This window comes from Pelodiscus sinensis, chromosome 6 (genome assembly GCF_052426305.1).
Source record: "Pelodiscus sinensis isolate ZL-2025 chromosome 6, ASM5242630v1, whole genome shotgun sequence".
Classification (NCBI taxonomy): domain Eukaryota; kingdom Metazoa; phylum Chordata; order Testudines; family Trionychidae; genus Pelodiscus; species Pelodiscus sinensis.
The window spans coordinates 53356050-53379168 of NC_143057.1; the positions used below are offsets into that span (position 1 = coordinate 53356050).

At 40.7% G+C, this 23119-nt stretch overlaps 1 long non-coding RNA gene across 1 annotated transcript in view; it reads left to right on the plus strand.

Annotated features, from left to right (window-relative positions):
* The first annotated feature begins 14882 nt into the window (after nt 1-14882).
* The window catches only part of LOC142829868 (uncharacterized), a 70669-nt gene continuing 62432 nt past the window's right edge, over nt 14883-23119 (plus strand). The window contains exon 1 of the long non-coding RNA XR_012904746.2: nt 14883-14977. This is a non-coding gene — a long non-coding RNA (uncharacterized LOC142829868). The remainder of the gene's footprint in view (nt 14978-23119) is intronic.

The window sequence follows — 23119 nt, forward strand, 5'->3', positions numbered from 1 at the left end:
GAACGCAAACAAAAGAGAGCATGCTTTTTCAAAAGAGAGCATCCAGACTGCCTAGGTGCTCTCTTTTGAAAAAGCAGCTCTCTTTTTGGAAAATACTGGTTGCTGTCTAGATGCTCTCTTTCGAAAGAGGCTTTATTCTTTCAAAAAAGCCTCTTTTGAAAAAGAGGCTTGTAGTCTAGATGTACCGTCTGGGTCTAGAGAACAGTTTTCACTCCCAAGATGTAGGGAAGCCAAGATTTCTTTCAAAGGACCAATTTTATTGAACTCACCATACAAAAAAAATGGGGTATTTTACTTTTTTTTAAAATATATTTTTGTTTCTTTCTCTGTTGTAGGCTTCATAAGAACTGCTGAGTATATCTTTTCAAGACACTATTATAAATGATGCTTCAGCATCATTGGTTAAATATTTCTCATAAGTAAACATAGGTTTTTCGTAGAGAGGAATATATAGGACACCACTTGAAGCAAGTGACACAACTTAGTGAAAAGGAAGACAAAGGTCTGTTTTACATTACATAGTCTGAGAGAACTGCTTCTAGTAGAACTGTGGCAGGGTTAATGGATCTTAGCAGTATAAATTATATTACAGGGGTTGTGAGGTTGCCAGTATGTAGATAACTCTGCCAGGAATAGCTATGGCAGAGCTTTCCTTGAGCTATTGCTACTTGATTTGGATTTTATCATTTATACAAGGGATATTTCAAATTGCTTTCCTTTCTGTTAGAAACATGGATTTTTAAAAGGTGCTTACAACTAACCTAGAATTTGATATGACAGATATTTATATTTAATGCAGAGCAAAACACAAAATACACTTAACCTTTATTCAGTTTGCATTGTAAATGTATTCCACTTTCTTTCAACTGAAGTGAATTATATTAATAACTTGTTATTGTTAAAATGTCAAGAGTATTTTCTTTCTCTTTGAATTATCATTTCTCTGCTCAGGGTATTGGGTTTTGCTTATCGCTCCTGACATGGAAAGGGAGAAATGTAATCTTAAGTGAAATGTTCAGACTTTTCCTGAATAAGTAAGTTATTTCTTTTAGATTAGCTCAAGTAATAGTTGCAAAGCTGACATACGGAATGTGGAAGGAGACAGGAAGCAGACAATGCACAGAAATGGAAACTCCTTACTTAAAGATACAGTGTCACTGGGACTAACAAACTGATGTGCACAATGTATCATATAACAGCATCAGACACCTTTTAATTTTCAGTCAGCACATTTCAAGTGTATCTGATAGTAATATTCCCTATGTACAACCAGAACGCAATGTTTATTTAATGATACAATCTGAGATGCACAGGAAAAAAAGCATCTTTGCAAGTGATTAACATTTTCCACCCCCTTTACGGTGAGCTTAGTATATTTTATGGAAGACTTTGGTTAATCAGACAGACTTTAAATAGCCCCTTTAATTAGCCTCCCATACACCCTCTTAAAAACAGGTCACTCTGTCTCATTTGAGAGAGAACTTGGTTCCCAAAATGTAGCTAATTCACTACCATTCGGGAAAATGAAATTGAACATGTTTATGGAAAGAGAAATCTTTAACTTTGCTTTTTTTTGAGGGTTTTGAAAAAGTAAAACAGACCATAAGCATTGTCTGTAGTATGCTATTCATAGTCAGCACACATTCCTTCTAAATAGTTTTGCTCTAGCAAACAAAATCAAATTCAAAATGATACACGTTCTGATGAAGTTATTTGGCTTTAAGATGGATGGAATGTTTTATTTTAATTAGAGTCATTCCCTCCAGCTCCATAAATAAACGTACTGTTTTAAACTCCATCAGAAGGGAAAATCTGGCTACAAGGTTGGCAGCAGCAACAAAGCTTTCCTCCTGTTCTGAAGTTTGGCACAGATCAAAGTGTGTGTGTATGTGTTTGTGCATGTGTGGCCTGTCCTAATTTTCAATTTAACTCCACTGCCTTCCACTTGTAGCTATCTGTGGATTCGTACAGCTGTTAAATGGTAAAATGGCAATTCTTTGTCTTCCAGGATACTCTCTAATGCCTTATTTTTCTCTTTACAAATAAAAATGTTCAGAGTCTGTATGATTAGACAACAGTAATTCTTTTCACTAGACTATTTTTGTATTTGTGTGCTCAGCAGAAATGTCCATGTCATTTTTTGGAGCTCATACTGAGCTCCTTACCCAAACAAAACTCCAATTTTCTGGACTAAGACACACAGGATTAGACCCTGTAAAGGCAGTATTGATTTTCACAAGGAATATTTCCTTATCAATTTTTTCCCCTCTATACACAATATTTCATATCCATGTTACTTTTCTCAGTTTTCATTCTATGCAGTCATTAGTATTGTGCACTGTACTAGAGGGAGCTTTCCTGTACTTCTAAGACCTTGTTGAAAAGAGCATAGGCTAGAAACTAAAGTATAAATCCAAACACCCCAAGCTCTAGAAAAGTTTGTATTTGCAATTGAACTTCACAGCTTGCTACTTTTGCTATACCGGCTGGACCTTGCTGGTTCGGCAACCTCTGGACCTGACTCATCCTGAATGAGGGGATTTGCTGGACCAGGGGAGGTCCCTCCCCCGATGGGTTAGCTCTCCCCCCAGGGCTCCAGCTGAGCCCCGCTGCTGCCTGGCCAGCTGTGTCTCTCCGGTCCAGAGTTCCCTGGCCACTGGCAAGGGCTGGAGCTCCCTGACAGCTGTTGGGGCTGGAGGTGCACTGCAGGGGCTGGAGCTCCAGCTAGTGCCCAGCTGCTGGGGCCAGAACTCTCAACTGTGTGCCCCCCACTTTGACCCGGGGCTCACAACTGAATCACTGCAGCCGCGTGCTGCATCCCTGCCCTGCGACCAGACCTCCCTATACTTGAGCTCTGTGGTCTAGGAACATCTGTGGTCATGCTGGACCCTGGATGTTGCCAGATAGCATTCCCTTTAAGCTGACTTGGCGGGGCTGATTAATCACTTGTGAAGCTGTGCTGCCATACTTCTTAGAGGGAACACTGTTGCTGAACCAGAGAGTCCCAGTTAAGGGACGTACAACCTATAATAGGTTTAACTAAAACCTGAGTCTGAACACTCCAGAATTTTGGGACAGTTTTGATCCAGGGGCTCATTGTTGGGTCACCAGCTTTTCTCTCCCTCTCTCTAAAATGAGAATGTTAAAGTTGAAACTATCTTATTCTATGGAAATGTTACTCTGTCATTCATAAAGGATTTCTTTAAGTAAAGATATTGGACAAATGCACACTATAAAATGTATTGTTTTTAATTCTTGTCTGCTTTCAAAACACTGTGCTCCAGATACCTTCCTTTCATAAAGGAAACGACCCAGTGTTTTTGTTGTTGTTGTTGAAAGTTTCACTTTTACCATAGCTAGAAGCAGCTTTAAACAATATCTTGCTGGTTCTTAAATTATATAGCAGCAACCAGTTATTATTCATTGAAGTAAGGCTGGAAGATGAAGCACAAGGAAACAGCAACTACTTCCATCATGTTATCTTGTAATTGTAAAGCTGCCCACACTATCTTTCCTTTATTATGAGCCAGTTTCATGTGACAAATTATTCTTGTTTCTCCTTTTCCCCAAGAGTCTTTCACATTGATGGGTCAAGAGTTTATTAAGGAAATGTTTATTTGTATTACTACTGAGTTTAAACCCTATTAATAAACCTTGTCTTTGTAGCTAAGGATTGTTAATTAGCTGTTTTTTTCTAATAACCAATGCTTCCACTAGCATAAATAAAGTGGAGCATATATTTTTTCACGTAATAAAATATATAGTCTTTATTAGGCTTTTTAAAAAGAAGCTGACATGAAAAAGTACTGTGTTCCTAGGGACTGCTTTGTAGATAAACATGATTTTCTCTGGACCATTTATAAGACAGACTCTCGTTTTGATCCCTTTGAAAAGCATGTTAGCATTTGTGATAATTAGAACTACTGACCTAAAGTGTCTCCCTAACCTGCCCCATAAAGATCTCTGCTGGCAATTGGAGCTGGGCTAAATATTTATCACTCCTGTGGAGGTCTTAATGTGCCTATTTTTGAGTTTGCAAAATTGCTGTGAGATTGGAGCCAATTTGTAAAATGTCAGTGTTTTTAAGGAGCTTTTGCAGGTGACTTTTCACCTTCGGAATGGTTTTGAAAAATCTGAGAGGGATTTGGCTGCATAGGTGTGGGGTGGTAGGAAGGAACTCTAAAAGCCTGGTGGGCTGAGAGTCTATTCCCCATCTCCTCTGTCACTAATAATTCTTTGCACTCCAGACTTCAACACTTGCCAAACATGCTGTAGTTAAGACTCACATGAGCCCTATGAGGTAAATAAGTATTATTAGCTCAGTTTTACAAATGGGAAAACAGGCTCAGAGAGATTATGCTGCATCACAAAGCAAATAAAAATCAGAAACAGGATTAGAATCCAAGTCATCAGACTTTTTTTCCTGTGTCTAATCCACTAGGCCAGGAATGGTCAATTTTAAGATAGTAGAGGGCCACAAAAATTACTGAAACCCTTTGGTGGGCCAGAGTTATGACATCTCAGGGGTGGGAGAAAGAGAGGAGAGAACCCTGCTGTGGCAGAGGGGGCTGTTGTAACATGGGCTGAGGTGAGGTGTGGTAGGTAAGGTACTTGCTGTGTGTGGTGTAGGTATGTGAGTTAAGTCCAGCTCTTGGGGGCATATGATGCTGTGGGGGTGAGGGTGAGGGTGAGAGTTGAAGTGCCTGCTCAAATTTTCAGTTTTCACTCAAATTTACAGTTTTCAATATGAAGAGAGGTAAATATTGGTGTTCATCAGGAGTCTGTAGTGGGACCAGTACTACTCAAAATAGTCATAAATAATCTGGACAATACGGAGGTGGCAAATTTTGTAGATGATACAAAACTGCTCAAAATAGTTTAGTCCAAAGTAGACTATGAAGAGTTACAGTGGGATTTCACAAAACTGGGTGACAGGGCAATAAAATGGCAGATAAAAGCCCATGTTGATCAATGCAAAGTGATGCACATGGAAAACATGATCCCAACTATGCATATAAAATGATGGGGTCTAAATCTGTTACCCTTCAGTCTAACGCTGTTACTTCTCAACAGAGAGATCTTGTAGTTATTGTGGAGAGTTCTCTGAAAACATCCTCACAGTGTGTAGTAACAGTAAAAAAAGTGAACAGAATGTTGGGAATCATTAAGAAAGAGATAGGTAAAACAGAAAACATCATATTGTCTCTATATAAATCCAGGGTACACCCACATCTTGAATACTGAATGAAAATTTGGCCAAAAAATGATTTATTAGAATTGGAAAAGGTTCAGAAAAGAGCAACAAAAATTATTAGGATTATAGAACACCATCCACGTGAGAAGAGACTAACAGGACTGGGATTTTACAGTGCGGAAAGAGATGACAAAGGGGGAAATATGATAGAGGAAGCATCTTATGTCACGAAGGATATGTCTACACAGCAAAGTTATTTCGGAATAACAGTCTTTATTCTGAAATATCTATGCGAGTGTCTACGCAGCCATTCCATTATTTCAAAATAATTTTGAAATAAAGGGCGGCTTATTCAGAAATCTGTAAACCTCATTCTACTAAAAATAACACCTATTCCGAAATAGCTAAGGCGTATGTAGTTGCTCCACTGCTGCTATTTCGAAATACAGGCAGTCCCCGACTTACATGGATCCGACTTACGTCGGATCCCTAGATACGAACGGGGTGAGGCAACTCCTGCACATGCGCAGCAGCATTCCCGGGGCTCGCTCACCTGGGTCCTAGGATCCTCCTCCTCCTCAGGCCGGCTCCGACTGGGGTCCCGCAGAGCTGCTGGGCAGAGGAAAAGTGCCTCCCCATGCCCGCTGCCCCCCCCTGCCAGCAACAGGCTGCCCCCTCCCCTGAGCAACAGGCTGCCGAAGAGACAAAAGCAGCCTCTCTGCCCCTCCTCCCCTCTATACATGCCAGGCTCCCGGAGCTCAGCAGCGTCCCAGGGGCTCGCTCACCTGGGTCCTAGAATCCACCTTCTCCTCCTCTTCGGCCGGCTCCAACTGGCCTCTGCCTGCAGCAGCTGGCCACAGGGACAGGGATCCCGCAGAGCTGCCGGGCAGAGGAAAAGTGCCTCCCCACGCCCGCTGCCCCCCCCCCCATGGCCTCGCATCCTGCACGCCTCCCCCCTCCCCCCTGCCAGCAACAGGCTGCCCCCTCCCCTGAGCAACAGGCTGCCGAACAGCAGACAAAAGCAGCCTCTCCGCCCCTCCTCCCCCTATACATGCTGGGCTCCCTGGGCAAACAAAGACTCCACCAAAACAAACAAAGTGCTGGCCTCATTGTGTTAGCAAAAAAAGGACCCTCCTCCTAGAACCCTGGGTGGTGTGTGGAAATAAAGCTATTAGCTCAAAGCATGGTGCAGAGCTGTTTGGTATTTGATGAGTTACTCCTTTAGTCCTGAGTTTGTCACAGGGACAGAAATAGATGTGAAATCTTCTGAACAGGGGAACAGACAGCAAAACAAACATTAGAGGGGAGTTAACCTTTCCCTATGCTATCCAAAACTAAAAAAAATGTTTGGCTAGAGTTTCCCCTACAATATGTACCAGTTCCGACTTACATACAAATTCAACTTAAGAACAAACCTACAGTCCCTATCTTGTACGTAACCCGGGGACTGCCTGTAGCCCCTCACCAGGGCCATTCTAAGTTACTAGCCAATTAGCCCGTCATATGACAGGATTTTCAGGTCTCTCCTCCACATCTGTCTTCTCTCCTGAACCTCTGGGCTCTCACTCCGTCTCCGTCTCCGTCTCTCTCTCTCTCCTCCTCCTCCTCCTCCTGCCTCCCCCCACAGCTCTCCTCCGCCTCCTGCTTCTCTCTCCATTTCTCTCTTTCTCTTCTCCTCCCCCTCCTGCTTCTCACTCGGGACCATGGAGCCCAAATGGTTGCTTGTGCCGCTTGCTCCCACGCGGTGGCCCAGCTGCGCCCCGCCCCCTTTCGCCTCCCGTCGTGGTGCTTGGCTGATTTCTGTGCTGCTCAGCTGGGTCACTGCAGGGGAGCAAGCAGAGTAAGTGGTCATTTGGGCTCCCCCATAGCGGCCCAGCTGAGCAGTGCAGAAGTCAGCCAAGCGCCACATCGGGAGGCGAAGTGGGGGGGTGGTGATGTTCACGGGCAGGTGGCAGGACCTGGGGCAGCTGTCATGCTGCACGTCACTGCCCCGCCCCCCTTCGCCTCCCGTCGTGGCGCTCGGCTGACTTCTGTGCTGCTCAGCCGGCTGCCATGGGGAAGCAAGCGGCACAAACAGCCGTTTGGGCTCCCCCGCGCAGCCCGGCTGAGCGGCGTAGAAGTCAGCCGAGCACCATGGCGGGAGGTGAAGGATGTGACTCAGGCAACAGCGCCGCCCAGAGGGAACAGCCAGGGAGGCAACTGCACTCCCCAGAGGGAACAGCCAGCATTTCAGCATTACAGAGTCTCAGACATTGGGTTACTATATATATGATTCCTTCTGAGTGCCTCCTGGGGCTCTAAAATGAGATAGCACATCTTCATTAGGGAAGCCTGCTTTGGACTAATTTTGAGGTTTCCTTGTTGTGTAGACATGCTATTTTGAAATAAGCTATTTCTGGGATAACTATTCCGGAAGTAGCTTATTTCAAAATTCATGTGCAGTGTAGACATAGCCAAGGAGGGAGATTAGTAAGACTAGGACTTTTCAGCATGGTAAAAAAAAAACAGCTAAGCGGGACATGACTAAGGTCTAGAAAATCATGATGGGTGTGAAGAAAGTAAGTAAGAAAATATTGTTTACGCCTCATGACACAAGAACTAGGAGTCACCAAATGAAATTAATACCCTGCAGATTTAAAACAAACATAAGGAAGTATTTCTTCACACAATACACAAAAAACCTGTGGAACTCCTTGCCAGAGGAAGTTGTGAAGGCCAAGATTATCAGGGTTCATAAAAGAACTAGATGAATTAATGCAGGATAGGTCCATCAATGACTATTATGCAGGATGGGCTAGGGTGGTGTCCCTTCCCTCTGTTAACCAGAAGCTGGGAATGGGCAACAGGATGGATGATCACTGGATGATTACCTGTACTGTTCATTCCCTCTGGGGTACCTGGCATTGGCCACTGCCAGAGGACAGGTTACTAAGTTAGAGGGACCTTTGGTCTCACCCTTAATGGCTGTCCTTATGTTTGAAAGCCATATAACCCTCAGTAGAGAAGAAGGGTGCTTATAGGGAAATAGAATACGGTTGCTGCCTGAGGGAGTTGGAGGCTGACAAACCCAGAGCAGGGAGTCCAAGATGTAGGCAGGAGCCCAGGGAAACAGCATTCACAGGTGGGATTGTGGCTGCTTGTTATAACATGTCTGGGCTGGAACTCAGAGTAGAGGTTGGATCTAGGTTCTCTTTCCAGCCACTGGGGAATGGCAAGGGTAATGGAAGTGGCAGCCACACAGCAGATCTGGAAAGACTGAATTTTAGTGACATGGATAGGAAATGAGGGAAAGTTCACACTATGGAATTCTCCTTTCCTTAGTGCAAAAAATGGGGCATCAAAGCCACCTTAACAATGCCAAGGATTCGTGGCTGGTCACAGACACAAATTAGAGCACCCCAAAAAGCAACTTTGCCTCTCACAGGGCTACACAGCCCAAGAGGCTAGCTAGAGTGCAGTATGTTTTAGCTGTGTCCCTTCTCCTGCATGACTGGCATACCTTTCAAAATCCTGCAGAGTGTTGTTTTAGATTTAGAGCCGTTCTGGCTGCTCTCACCTGAGGTAGAAAGGTCTGACTTTATCCCATGCCTTTGTACTCTCTGATATTGCCTATTTTATCCTCTGCTACTTTTCAATTAGGCTGTGTCTACACTGGTGTGATCTTGCACAAAAATGGCCGCTCTTGCACAAAAATTTGCTGCCTGTCTACACTGGCCACGTATTCTTGCGCAAGTAAACTGACGTTCTAATGTATGAAATCAGGGCTTCTTGCACCAGAACTCTGATGCTCCCACTCAGGAATAAGCCCTTTTGTGCAACAGTTCTTGTGCAAGAGGCCAGTGTAGACAGGCAACATGAGTTTCTCGTGCAAGAAAGCCCTATGGTTAAAATGGCCAATAGACCTTTCTTGCGCAAGAGAGCGTCTACACTGGGATGGATGCTCTTGCACAAAAGCACATGCCAGTGTAGACTCTCTCTCCTAGAAGAGTTTTTGCACAAGAACTCTTCCGCAAAAGAGTTCTTACGCAAGATCATGCCAGTGTAGACGTAGCCTTTAGGGTTTTTTTATAGTTATGTTTTCTCTTGCCATGCATCCTGACATTTTTTACATGTCATCTGTTCATAATAAGTTTTGATATAGTGAACTATCTTTTTATACAAGTTGTTTTCCTTTGTGTTTTCCAGACCCTGTCGTTTTCTCAGTTTTCCACTAAATTATTATTTTCTCAGTATTACTTACAAGTTGTAATTGCTTTGTTATCTATAAAAGAAAGGTAGGTTCAGTGTACCTCTTTCATCGCTGACAGAGCCTTGGTGAATGAATCGCAACTCTGCTCATTACCATAGCTTTGTTCTGCTCAGTTTTAATAATAATTGCCCTTGTCATCATCTTGTAACATTTGCTGCTAAGTCTTGTAGTTTAAACACACACACACACACACACACACACACACACACACACACACACACACACACACACAAATAAGCCACAATATTTTGCAAAATGAGCTAATAAAGTTTACATTTCATAGCATTAAATAACTGAGTCAGAATTCAGTGAGTAAACATAGGAACACAAAAAAAGGATAGACAAAGCTACTTTGATCCAATAGATATAGCTGGAGTGTGAGTGAGAAAGTTTGTATTGTTTGGCCTCTGTGAAATTTTGGTTGGTTCAAAACAAATGCAATTTCCCCAGCGCATTAATTTTCTTTAAACATAGGTTCTTTGTCCTCAACACCAATGCTTCTCCAACTCTGCCATCCTGTTTCTTTTTGTCATTTCTTCTCTTCCCTACTCATTCCCCACAAAGAAATTGTTCTCCCCTACTTCATAGCTTTCAGTCTAAATCTTTTTCCCTCTTTGTTGCCCGGAAAGGATACTACTTCTCTTCACTTTCAATACAATGAAGCAGCATGCTAATGTGTAAACTTGCTGATTCTAAAAGTGTCACTTTCATTCCCAGACCTATTGCCCTAATTTAAGCAATATCTTCTGAATAGTGTCACTGCCAAAAAACAGCTGCCAAGTCTCATCTAGTTTCACTCAAGCATAGAGAGCAATTAAGAGTAGATTATTAGTGCAATCAATTATTTTAAAGCATGGAATAAAATATACAGCATTAATATTTAAGGCAAGTAAAATATAACTCAAAACTTAAAGAAAGCTTCAGTGTGAGTATAAGTTGTGTTTCTTTCAGTCCATTGCAGGAAGTCAGGCAAGACCAGCTGGAGGATGTTTTAGATCGAGGGTGGGGAATAACATGGCGGTGGTTCACCAAAGTTAGCCCCTGGTGAGCTGCCACCTATATACTTACCTCCATGACTGCAGGTATCAGCGATTGCATCTCCTGTTGGACATGATTGCTGTTCCATTGACCCCATCTTTAGTTGTCACCTATCAACTCCCACTAGAATCCACACAGGGTATCACCAGACAATTACAACCCATATTGGACAGGGACTACATCCTGACTGAAATTTTCTCCACATTCCTTCTTTTGCCTTTAGGCAGCCCCCTAGTGCTCCAAGCTCATTCAAAGAAGAAAACTCCCCACAGACCAGGGCACATCAACTTTGCCTCAGACACTATGGTTACTGTCCCCAGACCTAGAGAAGAGCTCTGTAATGATTGAATGTTGGTACTTTCCACCACTGGATATTGGTTCAATAAACTATATTCTCATTTAAATCTTGCAGATGACCAGCAAAATTCAAGGTAAAGAATCTCTGATACCTATAGCATTTCTTGATAGGCTTCAGAAAAGATCTGTTTGAAGAAAGGGCTATATATTTACTATCTTTCTAGATATATAGAACTTCTACGTCTCACCAGACCCAAGCCATAGAAAAGTTAAAAAGGCATCTTTTCTTATTTTGGCATCCCAGAAGAAATAGTCATTGACAATGGACCATTTTTTGCTACCTCTGAACTCAAGCTTTGGGGTGAATGAATGTTACTTTCCAGCCACTGTCACACACATTGTGATGGATTTGTGCGGAAACTGTCAAGGGTTGCTAAGAAAATACTGTAACAAAAATGCCCTTTGCTAGCTCTGTTGAACAACTGACTCCCATGTCAATCACTGGAGTAACTCCAGTTCAGTTACTTAAAAGCCTTACAAATAAATCTTTGTCTTAAAATATCCTGTTTTAAAGGATGAGAAAGTGAGAGAGGCTAATTCAGAGACCTCATGCTTTCTTTCATGGCTATCAGGATGCCAACTAATACTTATCCAAGCTCAAACCAGGACACCCAATCCTAGTAAAATTGGGTAAAGGAAAATATTGAACATCAGCTGTTTCCACTGTTTCAAGTACCATGGTTTGAAACAAATATAGTGATTCAGTAAGAGGTGACTTTTTCATCTGGTTTCAAATTCAGTTGAATTTCTGCTTCACCCCTAGTAACAAATGTACTCTCTTTACAGTCTGGTGAAGGGAGATGATTGAACAGGAGCCTACTGCACTGGCACTTAATTCAAAAGTATCAACTGGGAAAAACCCTCCTCAGGGCCAAAAGATGATCAGATGAGACAAATGTTGAAGCCAGAGTCTCCTCTGGATCTTTCTGTCATTATTAATCATAATCTCAATTTTCTTATGTACCTTTAAATCTGCTGAACAAAGTGTTCCCTTGGAGGCTATGTCTACACTACAGAGTTTTTTCAGAAAAACAGTTGTTTTTCTGAAAAAAACTTCACTTCACTTACGTCCACACTGCAATCGCATTCTTTGAAAAATATATTGAAAGAACAGAGGGGTTTTTCCAACACTAGTAAACTTCTTTCTATGAGGAAGAAGCCTTTTTCCGAAAGAGCTCTTTTGGAAAAAGGCATGTGTGGACGGGGAAGAGGGAGTTCTTTCTAAAGAAGAGGAAAGAGAAAAAAGCACAGGTGGCCACTCAGTCCATAGTAATCACAGCTTAAATGTGAGATAGCATTCATTCAGTGTGGACACTATCTTTCGAAAAAGCAGATCACTTTTTCAATGCGCTTTGGCAGTGTGGATGCTCTCTTTCAGAAGTTTTTTTGGAAGGCAAGAACCTCCTATTTGCCTCTGACAGTCTTGCCTCTTCTTCCCTCTCTCCTTCCCTCCCTCTCTCAGTTGAGTTTTGTATTTCTAAAGCTGGTCTATGCAATCTAATTGATGGTAGTGTGCTTTATGTACTAGATTCTAATATCCCATACCATATTCTTTTGTGAGGAATAGGCATGGAAAAGTGAGTCGAAGATAGGACAGAAAGACCCTGTCCCTGGAGGGAAACTCAGGTTTATATTGTTATACATCACTATAACCCCTCTAATTTATCATTGATTATCTTCAATATACCTCCTAATGTCCTATATCACAGCCCCATTCTCTCCTATGCAGGAATAAGTTGCACAGGAAAGACAAAACTCCATTATTTTAGTTTGTGGCATTTTTTGGCCATTTTTCTGTTGTGGGGTGATAGGTTGCCTTTTGCTCTCCCCTCATGAAATAATGTGAAGCTTCTACCCCATAATTTATGGATCTACATTGAACTGTGAGACTTGCAGAGGATTCAAATGAGGTAAGGAGCATTGAAGTACCTTCCTCTTACCTTTGGCTACATCCTTTAGAACCAAGGAGGAGAAGACAGCAACATATATGCAGATCACCACCAAATGCTACATGGAAGTTGTCTGAGAATTGCTGAGCTAGAAGGATCTTGTTTGAGAAGACTGTTCTCATTAGTACCATAGTTTAGAGAATATTCCTGTACTGTCCATGTGCACTTGACTTCCAGAGACTATGTAGTAACTGTGTAGAGAACGGTAATGTTATTTTGTGGAGGTTTTTGAAATTTGGGGGTTTTCTGTTGGGGGACAGAAACCAAAACATTAGAAATTTCCCAGAAAGGGAAAGCCATGAAGCTTCAGTGCACTCTACCTGGCTGATTTTCCCAGAGCCATGGACTGTCAAAGTCCTGGCTTTCCCAATTCAAGGGCAGCCCACATAGCCTTACAAATCTGAGGTACCTAATTTGGAAGCAGTCCAGCTGGCTGCTCACTCCAGAGTTATGGACCATGGAAACCCTGGAATCACCCACCAGCTGTGGGGCACTCCATTTGACAGGCTGTGGAGACATGGACCCTGGAAACCCCAGAAATCTGTACTGCTGATGGGCTCCTCGGGCAACATCCCTCCTGGGCTATGTCTAGACTGCAAGCCTCTTTCGAAAGAGGCTCTTTCGAAAGCATCTTTCGAAAGAGCCTCTTTCGAAATAGAGCGTCTAGACTGCACGGAGAAATTTCGAAAAAGAGCTTGCTTTTTCGAAAGAAAGCATCCAGTGAGTCTGGATGCTCTCTTTCGAAGAAGCCCTATTTACATTGAAGAACGCCTTCTTTCGAAAGAGGAACTTTTGAAAGAAGGCGTTCTTCCTCGTAAATTGAGGTTTACCGCCATCGAAAGAAAAGCCGTGTTCTTTCGAATTAATTTCGAAAGAACGCGGCTTGAGTCTGGACGCAGGGGAAGTTTTTTCGAAAAAAGGCTACTTTTTTCGAAAAAACTCCTGAGTCTGGACACAGCCCTGGTGAGCTCTGTAGGAATCAAGGAACCTTTGTGCTTAGCAGTTTGGTTCTAGGTTCTCTATCAGTTCACCTGGCAGGTTGCTAGATCAGGGAGCCCAGGGCCTTGATTGCCATACAGCCAAGAGGGAGAAAGGGAGTCAGGTTTCTGTCAGACCTTTGTCAAAATTAAACCACCTCCCTGAAAAGTTTTGATTTTGATGAACTGGCATTCTTTGATGGGAAAGTGTTTCACTGGAAAATCTCCAGCCAGTTCTATAACTGAGTGCCACCAGGACATGCAGCCTAAGAGAAGAGGAAGCTTTTGCCATGTGTGTGTTAATATTCTGTGTCATTGGTAGTAGACAGTTACTTTCAGGAATAGGTCTGTTAGAGAGAAATCAAGTAGCAGTTAATGCCATTTATGCTTTCACTAAATTAATTAGTTTTTCTGTCTGCTTCAGCTCCTTTGTACTTACATAAGAAAATGTGTGTTTTGGGACTGCTGACCCTCAGCCTATTTTGCTTTTTCTGTGTGTGGATATTTAAACCTGACTCTTCATTTTTTTATAGTAAGTGATATTAATCTAGGAATTAGCTCATAAAACCTACAAGCAATTCTATATTCTACATTTGCATGTGATATCCCTTTTTAGAAGGTGACTGGACAGAGAATTTGTTGGATGTTTGTAAGGGATAGATCTTGCTCAGTTATAATTCCATCTAAAAGGTGTTTATAGACTTTTGCCTCCTACATCTTTCTCTTCTTACATTTATGGTGCAAACAGAAATGGGATCATTTTCTTACTTTCTTATATTCTGAAGGGAGATTTAATGCTGACAAACAACAGGGGTACAGAAATGAAAACAAACCACTTTGGCAATAGTAAAAACCTAACCCAGATAACTTTTATAATTAATATGATAGTACAGGTCTCTGGAACAAAATATACAATATCTAATGATTGTTTCCATTTTCTGGCTATGTTATCTTCACTATTATTATAAAATGAGTATGCTACCTAACTTTAATACCTTTTTCTACTCTCCTTGTTACTTTTGCTTTATTAGTGGTGAACACAGGTGGAGTATTTAATAACACAGGTGGGCCTTTTGCTGTGCCGCCCTTCCCTTAGCAATCCCTATATAAGAACAGAGTGGGCAGCTGCTCTATTTTTAGAGTGTCAAAGTTATAAGAATGCTGTTGTAGTAATAAGATCTGGGCAGCTCTCCTGGGGAGAAGATTTCTGTAGGTGAGTGTTACTTAGGAACAATTCTTAAGAGTTGTTTATAATGCTGTACTATTAGTGATAAAGGAATTTAATCATTCAACAGCTCTACAAATCTCCCTGCTTTACTTTTGATTCCAATTAAAGGTGAAGTAGCAACTCACCTACAAATAAGCACAATTTCAGACAATTTATTTGAACTCTGAAGCCAAATAAGCTTTGAAGAACTAAGTACAGCTTCAGAATTCATTACATATGCTGATAGTTGTAGATGATATCAAAGGCCTTTTGATAGACATGGCCTTATAATGTTAGGGGCAGATTTCAGCTGGAGAAAGTTTTCATAGCTCCATTTACTTCAGCTGACAATTTAGGCCCTCCGAGGGTCTGTCCTATACTCTTTGGAATCTGTATTTTGTAATGGCTACTATAAAGCTTTCATTTTTCTAGTGTTTTTGATAATTTTAAATGACAATTATAGACTTTTTGCAAATTAGTAGCTGACTTTTTTGTGAGCTCATTTTACCATTACTCAACTTAGCTTCTCTTTTTTTCTTCATTTTTGGGCCTTTTTGTTTTGCAGCTTGTTTCTAAGATATAAAATTTCTATGAAGTCCTTTTTATTTCCTTAGCAACTCATGGTAATACAAAAAGGAGTGTGTAGTTAGTATAAATATGATGATCTAAAGTTTTCTTCCTTTTCCCTCTCTCTCTCTGCCTTCTGTAAAACCAACTGCATTTTTTTCAAAAGTCTTCTCAAGTGGCTCTTAAGCTTATGCCTTCCATTTTCACATTAGCCAGACAGCAGTCATTAAGTTTCAGGCTTATTTTTAAAATGTTTGAAGAGATCATCTTTGTTTGGTTGTTTGCGTTTTAAAGAGGAACTTGGTTCTGACTCCAGTTTCGTTGTACTGCACTTTCATATTTGGCTTCACCATTTTGATGGTCATGTTTGCTTACTTTTCAAGATTTCACTTTTGTAGTGATATTTCAACTTTGGTCTAAAATTGTTACCTTTTGTATTTTGTCTTCATATTTCTCTTGAGTATTGTGACTTTTCTGTTGGCGTTCGCAAGACGCATCTAAACAATTCTTTTGAACTGTTTTGTAGACTTGTAAAATACAAATCTCAGTTAAGAGCTTTTTAATTTTCAAGGCTTATATTTTAGAGAATTCAAACAAGTAGTCAGACAAGCATGTAGAGCTACAAGGCCGAAAACTCCTGGGCTACTGATGACCTACTGCTTAATGTTTTTCAAGTATATTTGATCTATGACAGCATTCATTTGCTGTACATTGGAACGGCTGTATACAAAGAACACTAGTTCAATTCAGCTATGTATTTCTTAGCTTTAATGAACACATTTCAATATATTCATGCTTAGAAAGGCCCATAACATCTGTCTCAGTGGAAAAAAATTGACTAAACTGAACATAATCTTATGTCTAAGCAAATTTCATACCGTAAAAATTGAGAGAGTCTCTCCATATGAGGCTTATGAGGCTTAGTAGTGGTGGTTCTAGTTCATGCTGGTGCCCTGTACTTTTTTCCCTAGGTAGATAGCTGGGCAATTTATCTAAAGAATTTGTGGGACTCATGGCACATTAGAAGTTGCTTAATAGAACCTGGTTCAATATATAAAAAGTTGTAATATCAAAAAGCAATTATAAAAGGTCTCTTCCAGATCAAAGCCACAATAGAACTGAGTTGAAACTTTTGTACATGGCAAATATCATTTCTTACTTATTGGATGATAAGTCACGGAAAAAGTGACTAATAGACTCCCCTTCTATGAATGGGGCAGTGAAGCCAATAAAACTCTGGCAGTGGAGTTAAAACAGAACTAAAAGCTATATTACGGTAATTCTTTTAATCATTTAAGATATTGAGACCTCATTGTCTGGGATTGCTGGGGAGTTTGTCTTTTCAAAATCTGTATGTGCTACTGTCTCAGTTTAGAGGAATGGGAGAGATTTCTGAAGCACTTCAAAGAAGAATAAGTTCAGAAATGGCTTTATGTTGCTATGTCTACCTCAGGAATTGATTCTGCTGTGAAATTATTTGCCCCCTTAAAAGTAATTTAGGGCTGACAATTTCAGCAGTGAAATATTTTCCTTACCAGCTTATCACAGTGATACACTGAAGTCAGCAGCTTTCTCTGATTGTTTAAAAGGATGCCTCAATTTTCAATGGTCTTCAGAAGCGCAACAATCTCCTTGCCTTTGAGTTTTTCCACCCTCATTGTCTCAGATTCTGTGAAAGAAATGTAGTAATCTTTGCTGGTATATTTATATTTCAAACTTGGGCAGATCTGCTCTACTCTACTGTTTTTCTTCTCTTATATTTATTAGCATAATTCAATGAAATAATTTTTCAGGTAACTTCTGGTATGTAGTACATACCCTTCAGTCCTACCTGCTCTTGCTCAGATTTTGCTGGGTTTTTGGGTTAGACTAGTCTACTGTGTGCATGAAGACCCCTTGTAGCGAACCCCGTGGTGCTTCAGGAAGTGGTGTTGGTGAGCCAGCAGATACGCTTCTCTTTTGAGCCATATTGAGTCAATATCAGTGCATGGTTAAGGCGCTATCGTACTACTGCAGGTAGTCTCTTGGTTGACCAATATAGCTGAACTCCTGGTTGCTAACTAGTGATTATATAGTATTAAAAATGCACAGTATTTCACAGAAAAGTGAGATGTCACCTTTGTCTTGCAATTAAGCTGAGCTATAACTTGATGGACAATAACTGCTTTGGGACAGGGGAAAAGAGGATGGTGGTCGAGGTAAAGATCATATATTTGCTTTGATAATATATAAATCCAGTGAGGATCCAAGGAGTGTGAGTGTGGGGTTACTTGAAATTTGTGAGCTTATGATCATTAAGGTACAATGCCATCTTACATATGAGTAGGAAGTTAAGTTTGATGTTAATTGAATTCTGCTACTCAAGTTTCACCTCTGATTTGTACTATTTTGGTGCATTGCTCTATAGGGGTATGTCTACATTACAGAGAAGATCAAAGCTGCCACTTGCAATCTTTCTGGGTTTGAATTCCCCTGTCTAGTGGGGACACACTAATTCAAACAGAGGGGCAGGCTGGTTGATGCCAGTAGTCTTGCTTCCAGGAGGAGTTAGGAAAGTCAAAGGAAGATTGTCCACACTGCAGAAAGTTGGAGAGAAAACAATGCCAGAAGGTGTTAAGGTACTTTGATTTCAGCTATGCAATTAAGATTCACAACTTCAGCTATGTTAATTCAACCTTATCTAGTGTAGACATTCCCTAGCGGTATTCCCGTCAGAGGGGTGTCTACTTTCATGGATGCAGTTTTCCTAATGTATAATTCTATACATCAATATGTTACATAGTAGTTGCAGGTATTTATTTATTAATATTGGTAAAATGCAATGAATATGTGTAGGATATTGATTAGTTTAAATGATCATTTCAGAAAAAAGGTGTTAATTCTTGTGTACAATCTTACTCCAGACATAAAATTCAACTTCAAGTCATTTGAGGGAGGTGGTAGGCCTCACTAGTGCTTTCTGCACTACCCTCTTGTATCTAGAAACCTGAATTCAAGTGTCAATTAACCCCGGTAATAAGGCTTTGTCTTATTCCATTCCATATAACCATTCCACAATGACTGCACTCCATATTTAAGGGCCACTGTGTAATACTAAACTTTGTGTGGATTCTCAGATGCTCTCTGAACAGAGGCAGAAGATCGTGATACCGACTAGGAGACAGATGGGCACTGGTAGTGATGTTCACTTTATTTCTTATTGTTAAACAATTGCTTTTAAAATAGTACAAATGGTAACTAGGAACAGATAATCAAACTGACTTGTTTCACACATGAGCTAGCCAGGATTCAGAGATTCTCAGAGGTGACATGGTAATAAAATAACTTTACATAGGCTCATTCTTTCTCTGCTACTTCACATGCCATTAAAAGCCACGTGTGCTAAGGGACTCTCTTAACCATGTTAGTAAAATATGTAACAATGCTTTTCTCCCCATAAGATAATTCTTAGGTAAATGGACACTTTAAACATATTACAAGTTGAAGCTAGAGACCTTGAGAGCCTGGCTTGCCAAATTGTTTCTAGGCTTGGAGTTTCCATTCAGCCTGCCAAGCAGGCTGTTGGAGCCAGGAGGGGAAGCTAGTGCGAAGTTGGAGTTCCATCTGGAACATGCCTGATATACCAAATAAATTAATGTCAGTTTGTGGGGGAAAATGTTCTGTCAGGAAACTTCTCACCAGCTCACTACCTTTTGAAGTTGCCTGTTGTCTTGAATCTTCTTCCATGTCACCCTTTGTGCATGGGGAAAATTCCACCCAGAATCTGTGGGATTCCATTGCTTCCTTAAAACTCACCTGTGCTTATTAGGCATTGCTAAAACTATCTGATAATGGGTGTGCTAGTGGCACTGTGGGATCACTGACTACTGCTAAAGGTAATACCTGCTGAAACCTCTGATCTTTGCTACCCTGTGGTCATTCCCCAGGTCCTGCTTGTTCCTCACCCACCCATCTAAATAGTGAGCTTACTGAAGTTGGAATGATCATTTACTATATGCTTGTATGGCGCCAACCATAATGATGGAGTTCCAAATTGATTGAGGTCTCTAGGAGCTACTGCAGGAGGATAAAAATTTGTATCTGCAATATAATCATCTGGTAGCTTGATAAAGGTTGTATCTTGGTTAGTTGGTGTTATTCTAAGTGAGTTTTGGATTCCAGAAGTGGAGGGCTAATATTTTATAGGCATTGTAGAAAACACATATTTTGAAGAAGGTGGAATTTGTATAAGAGGTGTTTCAGACCTGAGGGCCTGTCTGGTAGGCAGAATGGAATTGAGAATAAGACAGGAGATAGTAAAGCTGGTCAAAGTCCATTTTCATAGGAAAAATCTTAATACTCTTAGAGAGCTTTCCATTGAACTAACATTTTGTAGGATATCACTTTATGCAACACGCTTTCAGGATTTTTGTTTTTCTTTCTAGAAAGCATTTTGATTTTCAATCTGAACTGCAAGCCAGTTTAGGGGCAAATTTTGGCCCACATTAAAACTTTTCAAAACACATTTTTGTTTGGTCAAAAAGCCATTTAAATTGGAAAAGGTTTCAACAAAAAAAAAATTACTTGCCTTAAGTCAAGGGGTGTAAAGGTGGACAAAGAGATGCCCAGTGTAAGTCTCTATCTGCAGGGTCTTAAGAGTGAAGAGATGGGGATTAGAAGAGGCAATTAGTGAATGCCTTTAAGAAGGAGATGAATGTGATCAGAGGTAGGTGACTTCAATGTCTTTGAACTGGCTTGTCTGAAGATTGGGAGGTAAAATGGAGAGAGAAATTGCATTAATTGATATGATCCAAAACACATGTTGTGGTTTTAGCAATGGGAATAGAGGTGAATGAATGGACTGTAGCGATGTCTTAGCAGAAAATCTTGCCTCTTACAGCTACTGAGAACCATCCAGGAATTCAAAATGTTCTTTTAGAGATACTGTTGACCCTGGCTGTGCCTGCTTCTGCATGTGAAAGAAGCTTTAGCTCAGTAAATTCACTAAAAATTGTCTTGCTACGAGCAATATCAGATAGTTGCACTTCACCCTGTCCTGTTCTACCTACCGTGGGATCTCGTGCAGTGTTTTCCCAAAAATTCCTGGGAGGCTACATACTAGCACAATCATCACACAAATTTGTAAATATCAAGTAAAGTGATTTCTCTCGAAGTTTAAAAGTCTTTTGTTATCCAGTTTAGTCCGTGTCTGTCATAAGTTTATATGTAGACATTTGCAGGATTTTCTAATTCCCCAGGAAGTGGAAATGATAATTGAAGATAAGAGAGTGCTAGTTCTGAAGAAGCAGTCCAGGAGGAAGATGCATCACTGCTGAGTAGCTGAGAAGAAAACTAATATGAGTATAAAATTGGTCCCTATCTATCAAAGATAGTGGTGGTACCATATGCTCTGAGTGAATAAAACAGGAAAAAAGTGTCAGAGGAAAAGAGTATGCTCCTGGAACATCTGCTGTGTGACACTGGCAAAATAACCATGCAATGGCTAGAATGTCTGTGCAGAATTGAAAGGTAAAGAGTTAAGAAAAAGGGGGCATTGATAAGAGGACCAGCAGGCAGACCACTGTCTAAATTGGGTGCAATTCTTTAGATCTTCCCTATCTTTCTTTTCCTTATATTTTCAAGAATCAAACTGATGTTATCCACCAACTTATGACTATTAACAATGTAATCATGAATGGAAAAATTCTTACTATTAGCAAAGCTTTTGGGAAAACTGGTTGTTCACTAGATTAATTGAAACTGAAATATTGGCTATCTACTTAATATATTTTGCACTTTTTGTTCTGAGTGGCAGGTTTTTAACAAGTGGAAACTATCATTCATCTTTGCAAATGCTCCACTTTGATGTGTAAACTTCATTCTGACCTTCATAGGGAAACATATTGGTTAGTGCTCACATTGGAAGCAGGTCTTGCACTATAGAAGTTCTAGTACACTGGTTCTGTTGTGCTGGTTAGTCTCTGGTAATGAACTACAAAACATGTAGATGACTTGTATTTCAAGGTAAGCAACACTGCAAATGTCCCAATCATTCCGGTGGCTGCCCGCAAGATTCCATTTATGGGGTAGAGGTCTAAGAAAACACCTGATAAGAAGATAGCTAAGAGGCAAAACCTTTATATCCCAGCCAGCAAGTATAGGGGTGTGATGCGCTATATTCAACAGATTCTAACTGGGAGGAGAAGGATGCACTTTGCTACCCCAGTATATGTTGTGCCGTTTATAGAGCCTGTACTTAGGTTGGTTGTAATGGACAGGATATGAATAGCTGTCTTGTAGGAATGGACTGAAACTGATTGCACAAAGGTCATTAAACAGCTGTTAGATGGGAAACCATTTTCAGTCAGCAAATCTCCTTGTGTATAGGAATTCAAACTTTTAAAAATGCAACTCTGAGCACTTGAAATTTAATTTCTGTTATGCTCACATGTAATCTTGTTTTAGTTACAGATGTTTTCACAAGTGTAAAGTGTTTATAGCAAGAAAAATGCCATTAACCATCCTAATTGAGTTTAGGCTGTATTGTATAGTATTGTGAACTGCAGGAAGATAGAAGACCCCTCAAGTTATGGCTGGCAAATGTTTCAGGAAATTTGCCCTTTACTAACTTAACCACTATTTCTGACTCAATTCATTCAAAAGGTTTTGAAAGCACAGACTGGTAAAACAAAGGTGGTTATGTTTTTTTTGAGAACCAACAGCTGGGTGTTTGACATGTTCTATTTTATCTGAATCTTTAAATGGTGGGATTGTAGGGGAAGAATGGGTATATGGGTCTGGCTTTTCTCTCATCTCTACTTTCAAGAAGAGTTTTTCCAACAGAAAAGTCAAAGTGAAAAACTACTTATGGGGAAGTGGGAATTGTAAACTACCATTTGTTACACCACAAAAAGGATTATCTTCTACCCAACAAGTTTCTGTAAATCATTCTGATACTCAATATATTTTTTTATGGATCTACAAAATGAAAATGGGAGAAAAGGTATGGTTGAATGAATGTGGACAACTTGAAATGGCAGTACACTGCAAAAGTACTACAGAGTATGGAGGAGAAACCAAATATTACTTTTGCTGAACAGCATACAAATATTATGTTTTCTAATTAAACTGTAAATTGGGGCTCTCAGTTGACCTGCCTTAACACACACCTGCGATTAACACAGGACAAGATTAATGCATTAATTGTAGGCGTTAATGCTGCACTGCCCCTTGGAAGTGCTGTTCTGTCACTTCTAAGCAGCAGTGCAAGTGAAGCCGAGGAACAGCTGGAGTGCCCATCTGATCTCTGGCTCTGCTTGTGATGCCCCTTTGAAGAGCTATCACAGTGCTCTTCATGGAGCTAGGGTCAGCTGGGGACTCCAGCTGATTCCCCGGCTCCTGTGGTGTGGCCCCTTTGAAAAGCTGCTGCTGTGTTTCAAAGGGGCAGCTGCATTCAGCCTGGGGTCAGCTGAGGACTCCAGATTATCCTGTGTGTCTGCAGTGCTGCCCCAGCATTTTAAATGAGTAACGCACGCAATTAATTGCTATTACATTTTTAATCATGCAATTAATCATGATTAATTTTTAATCACGTGACAGCCC